The sequence below is a fragment of the Chinchilla lanigera genome, unplaced genomic scaffold (genome assembly GCF_000276665.1).
Source record: "Chinchilla lanigera isolate Chin_1 unplaced genomic scaffold, ChiLan1.0 scaffold00147, whole genome shotgun sequence".
NCBI lineage: Eukaryota > Metazoa > Chordata > Mammalia > Rodentia > Chinchillidae > Chinchilla > Chinchilla lanigera.
This window is the reverse complement of record NW_004955548.1, coordinates 924,339-930,338: the sequence shown is the minus strand read 5'-3', so window position 1 is coordinate 930,338 and position 6,000 is coordinate 924,339. Positions and strand designations below refer to the sequence as shown.

Below are 6,000 nucleotides of genomic sequence, written 5' to 3'. Positions count from 1 at the left end.
ACATTAATCAAAAAAGAAAAACCACCCAAATAGAAGGTGGGCTGTCAGCCTAGTGCCTCAGGGACAAGACAAAGTGAAATCCGAACCCAAAGGCCATCAGACTGCTGACTCAGAAGCAAGCCAATGTTGCAGTTCAAGTCTAAAAACTGTCTCTTGCACAATTCATTCTCACTGGGGGAAGTCCATCTTTTATTTTATTTAGACCTTCTAATGCTTGAATGAAACTTATCTATACTACAGATTACAGTCTGGTTTATTCAAATTCACTGATTTAAGTATTAATCTCATCCAAAAATATCTTTGCAGAAATATCCAGAATAAAATTTGGCCATCTAGACACTGTAAAACAGCCAAGTGACACACAAAATTAATTATCAGAGATGAATGTGGATCATCAATTAATGGCTGTTTAATTGACCTGAATCTTTCTCTGCTCTCTTATTCCTAAGCTTTCTTCAATCATTTTGCAACACAATATACTGGGCACAAATGTAGGATATGGAATGGCTTTGTATGTGTATCAGGCAGCTATTGCCACATGCAATCAAACACAGGAATTGTTGAATTTGTTAACTGGTTCTTGAAAATTTTCTTCATGTGGTTGCACAAGGAAATCAGGTCCTTTGTATATCTTTGCAAGAAGAATGACTTGGTGCTTTTGCTTTTACACCTTGAATTGATTACACTGTGTTAAAGGAGAAGATCAAGCAATGAAAAGTGTTTCTGCAAAGGCTGACTTGCCTCTAATGTTTGACTGGGCATCCATGCCCTGAAGATACCATTACCATAGTTTGGGAGAGGATGACAGAGGACCATCAGTGTGCTTGGAGTCTGGACTCAAACTGATGTGGATTTGAATGAATACTTTTCCATTTATCAGCTATGTGATTATTGTACCCATTACTCAGTCTCTCTGTGTCTTGTCTGCCAAAACAAAAGTTAAAAAAATGTCTACCCCACTAAGAGTTATTGGGAAGAGTCAATGAGGTAAGCAGACCATGGAAGAAACACAATTTGCCATTGTGGTGGATTGACAACTGGTGGTCAGCTTTAACACCAAGCTGAACTGAAGCAGCGTGGTGCAGGGTGTGGGGACCCCACCTGAGGAGTGTTGCCAGCAACATAAAAAGGAGAACTGGAGAAGAAGACGTGGGGGCTGTTGGTTCTTTTGGAGAACCAATGAGCATTGGAAAGCCCATGCTGGATTTCCAGATATGAACTCAGCTGTTCTCATTGTTGGAGGAGCTTGGGACCTTGTTGTCACTGAGGATGGCTGTGGTACTTTTGTGAGGAGCTCTGGTCCTCACCTTGAGCATCGCTTCCTAGCTGCAGTGCAAATCCCTCAGCCTACTGGCACAGATCCTTCATCCCACTGGCACGGACTTTCCAGCTTTCACCACTGACCTTTGGGCCTTCCCAGCAGAGATCCATGAAACAAACTTGCATGAGACAATGTCTTGTGCTCTAGGCCTCTGGTTGGACTTGTAAGGGGGTACTTTCCTGGGCTCTAGGTCTTTAGCTGGACTCATGCAGGACATTGCTGTGGGATTCAGGCCCTCAGCTTGATTCTTTGGGTCTTTAGTGTGTGGACAGATTTCCTGCACTCTTTTGTATTTGACTCTTTGGGTGACTATTATAAAATAATCCTATAAATTATGTGTTCTGTATTAAACTGTTTCTCTTGTAAACCCTGACTACAACAGCCATTCATATGAATTTAAAATTTTCAGTAAGAGAGATGATATAGGGGAGACATTTTGGTGCTTGGAAAAACCATGTTTTTGGACCCTGTTGGGAAAATCTGTCAAAAAAGTCTTAAGACTGCAGTTCGGAGGAGTAGAGCTAAGTAATTAAGAAAATGCCTTCTCTTCATACTGATGTACCAGTCTGCAGTGATCATCTAGAAAGTATTGAACATTTTATAAAAGAGTCCATTACCAGCATGGGCTTAATTATAGAACAGGTAGTGTATGACCATGCGGAAGAGATCATGGCCTTTCATTTAAAGGAAGCACATAGGAAGAGTTGGTTACAAAATAAAATTCCTGAAGTAAATGGAAGACAAGAGAAATTCTCACAGAATGCAGAGGAAAAGATTAAGGAAATTTAGATGAGAAAAAGAGATAGAGGACCTGTCCAAAAGATGCAATCTACATATTATAGGAATATCTGAAACAGAGGACAAAGCAAATGAAGCTGAAACAATAGTTATAGAACTAATTGAAGAAATCTTTACAGAGTTAAAGAAAAACATAGGCCTGCAAATGAAAAAGACTCACAGGTACCTGTAAAATTTAATGAGAAGAAGGCGACACCTAGACATATCTTCATGACTTTTTAAAATTTCAAGGATAAAGGGAAAATTTTGAAAGTATCCAGAGAAAGCAGGTTAATAAAGGGGCAAAAATCAGACTGACATTAGATTTTTCCCTAACAAATCTAAATGTCAAAAGACAGTGGAGCTGGGCTTGGTGGTGCATGCCTGTAATCCCAGCACTCAAGGAGAATGAAGTAGGAGGATTGTGGCAAGTTTGAGGCCAGCCTGGGCTAAATAGGGAGTTCAACGCCAGCCTGAACTACATAGCAAGACCCAGTCTCAAAAAAAAAAAAAGCAAATCAAAAGGAACAAACAAAACAAAAAACCAAAACAAAACAGATAATGGAACAACATCTACAGAGTTTTAAGGAAAAATGACTTTGAAACTAGAATTATATACCCTGCCAAGTTGGTATGTGTGTATGAAGGCAATTGGAAGACATTCTCAGATACCAAGGGGTTAAGAAATTATATTGACCAAGAACCTTCTCTGAAAATTTTGCTGGTTCACTGACACCAACAGAAAAAGTAAATGGGCTAGGGAGATAGTAGTATGAAAAATTTGATGGTTAAAACTAGCTAAAAACATGGTCTAAAATTGTTACAGATAGGGTAATAAACCTAAATGGAAAATAGGCTTGTAATCTAGATCTAAAAATTTCAGTTTTTGTAGTTTTACAATTTTTTTTTGTCTTTTTGAGACAGGGTCTTACTATCCAGTTCAGGCTGGCCTTGAGCTCACTTTGTAGCCCAGGCTGGTGTCAAACTCCCAACGATCCTCCTGCCTCATCCTCCTGAGTGCTGGGATTACAGGCCTGTGCTACCATGCCTGGCAGTTTAAAACTGTCAAAGTGCATGCCAAGTATTTAAGGTAAATAAATAGTTTTATTTTGCCATGTAATGTTATAAAGATGGATATTGTTAAGCCAAATGTATGTTAGATGAAAATGATTTGTCACTGTGGGAAAGATAAGTACAGAAAAGATTCTAAATGTTAATCTGACAAAATTGGAAAATGGTGAAGTTTTAATTCCATAAAAACCGTAGAAATTCATAATGTTAACACTAATAATGTAAGGTGAAAATTTCCAACCAGTGCTTTGGATGATACTTTTACAGTTGTAAACAGATACAGATACATATTTTTAAAAACATATTCAAAATTAGTTATTTTATTTACCGGTAATTCACTAAGTCCTCCAATTAAAGAGAATACATTAAAAAAAAAAAACCTTTGGGTCCATACGTTTGGAGAGAAAGAGAAGAAAAAATGCAGTGTAAGGGAGAGGTTGTAAACAGAAGGGTCAGGTGACGAGTTAGGCGGATAAGTCATGCAATGCAGTGATGGTCTCAGGAGTTCTCAGGTATCATTCTCTTATATAATATGGTTCATTCATTTATCTATCCACTCAACAAAGAATGGAGAGCTATCATGCTCAGAACTTCCTATATGATCTAGTCACTGTGGTAAATACAGAGTGGTAAATTGGGACATGCTTCAGAGTGAAAGAGATGCTACTAGGAAATTACGCAGGAATAAGTAAAATCATGACATATGGTCACCTAGCTAGAGAAAAATGTTTGAAAATTGGAGACAGAGTAAATATCCCCTTTTCAACCTCTTTCTGTGCCTTACGTCTTATCTAGCCTACCCGCCCTTAGGACAGATAGCACTCACACCTAGGGTATAGCACCCTTAATCCTACCCAGAACTATGCCAAACCAATCAGTGGACTAGTTCCGTAATCACAACTCCTTGATCGCAGTATCACACACTTCAGATCTAGCCACCATCTGTGACCACATGAGCCTTTGGGGGACATCTAGACACAAACCATAACAGCTATATTATTCATATTTCAAAAAAGATTTCTGTATCATTGTTTAAACATAAGCTGCTCAGAATTTCATATCATGCTTTCTTCGACAAGTTTTATTCTAACACTATACTGTTTGGAAAAAAGGGCTTTTATCACGTCATAATTTCAAGCCATTGTATTAACAGTGGAATTACTTGATCCTGAAAGATCTGGCTGGAAACACCGCTGGATGCCTTGACCATTTGCCGTATTCCCTCATGGATGATCTCTATTTCTTTGATTCTTCATCTGTAAATCCTTGTTTGGTTCAATTTCTATAATTTATATTTTTCTTCCATGTATTTGAGAAATGTTTCTAAATGTATTTTCATAGATCCTTAAAGGAACTTCTTTAAGTTTAAAAAATATTATCTATTCCCTTGATTCCATCTTTCTCCCCAAGTTTCTTAGAGAATTATGTTAACATTAATTTCCCCCAGCAGCTCTTATTTACCCATAAAAACATTTAGTATGCTTTTACAACCTGTATATCAGTAAGAAAACAATTTTACGCTTGATAGCTGTTTAAGAACTTTTACATTTGTAACTATCACCATTTATCTATGTGTTCTGCATTTGGAGACTGTGGTTTTGCCATTTTTATTTTTTCTGATTCACTAAGAGTGTGAGTTAGATCTGGAGACAGGGGATGTACAACCATGCTCTTTAACATTTAGGAGCATTCTGCTGTCTGTGTCAGGGAGTCTGCAGTGGAAATCAGGGTAAATTTTGGGTGTGGAGGGGGGAGACAGTAAGTGCTAATTTGAAGGAATAATGGATCAAATAAACCTAAAGTCACTTTACTGGGATAATGGGCTATTGTTATTGTGGTCAAATTCTTTAAAGGAGCTAGAACTGAAATTTGCATACTGTAGGAGATTTTAGTGACATCTATCCAAAATGTTCACCATGTGGCATCAGTTAGCTGATGTGGTCCTTTGACCTTTTCTTCTCTGGGGCATCTTCCTGCCTTTCTGTGGTAGAGACAACAGGATGATTCAAAGGCCCAAGACGTCCATGTGATTCACATAGATGTATATGTGATGCCAGGCCAGGAGACTATACAGCACACTGAACTCCCACTGAGGTATGTGGAAGAGATGGCAGACAGGGCAGTTATCTGTGTCAGTGCTTACTAGAGAAACAGATTTAATACAAAATATATAAATATACAGTAAGTCTTTGACTTACAAATAAATTCCATTCCAGGAGAATTGTTCATAAGTCAGATTCATTAGTAACCCAACAAAGTGAGTCTATACAGTATACCTGTGAAGGTTCACAATTTAAATGTTCATAAATCGGGTATTACGATATATGAATTGACAAGATTGGCTTACAGTGGCCATCTACAGAGTCAGGTGTGGATAAGTGCAAAAGAGCCATCTGTGCACTGGCGATCTGAAGGCTCCAGGGAAAAGCCTGGAGCTAACTGTAGTGTGTGTACCATGCGAGCCCATATCAGGTGGCTGAAGAGTCTGCGCTGGAACGCCGGAGAATCTGTGCTGGAAGTCAGGAAATGATGTCCAAGGTGAAGTTGAAGACCGGAGCTCCTTGAAAGAAACAAAAGTGAGCCTTACTTCTGCATTTCCCTTTTATTTCATTCATGTGGCAAGCCTTTGGTTGCTGTTCCTCACACCCAGGATGGCTCTTCTCTCTTCAGTAAATCCCTTCAGCCACACCTAGGACCATGCTGATCGGGTTTACTTGAGCATTTCTTATTTAAGTTGACATAATCAGTTAACTGTCATGTTGTCTAACCACATTAAATGCCCACTGTGACTGGCAGATGTAATACCAACTAAAAGGGCCATTCGGTCACAT

General features: G+C 38.7%; 1 long non-coding RNA gene across 5 annotated transcripts in view; it reads left to right on the top strand.

Annotated features, from left to right (window-relative positions):
* The window catches only part of LOC102029228, a 12,399-nt gene extending 7,414 nt beyond the window's left edge, over nucleotides 1-4,985 (top strand). For 2 of the 5 annotated variants that reach the window (XR_001232244.1, XR_001232243.1), the window contains one exon: nucleotides 697-1,285. This is a non-coding gene — a long non-coding RNA (uncharacterized LOC102029228). Of the gene's footprint in view, nucleotides 1-449; nucleotides 1,286-4,322 lie in introns of those variants that run through there. The other 3 variants (XR_001232242.1, XR_001232241.1, XR_001232246.1) reach the window with 2 other exon arrangements.
* The last annotated feature ends 1,015 nt before the right edge of the window (nucleotides 4,986-6,000 follow it).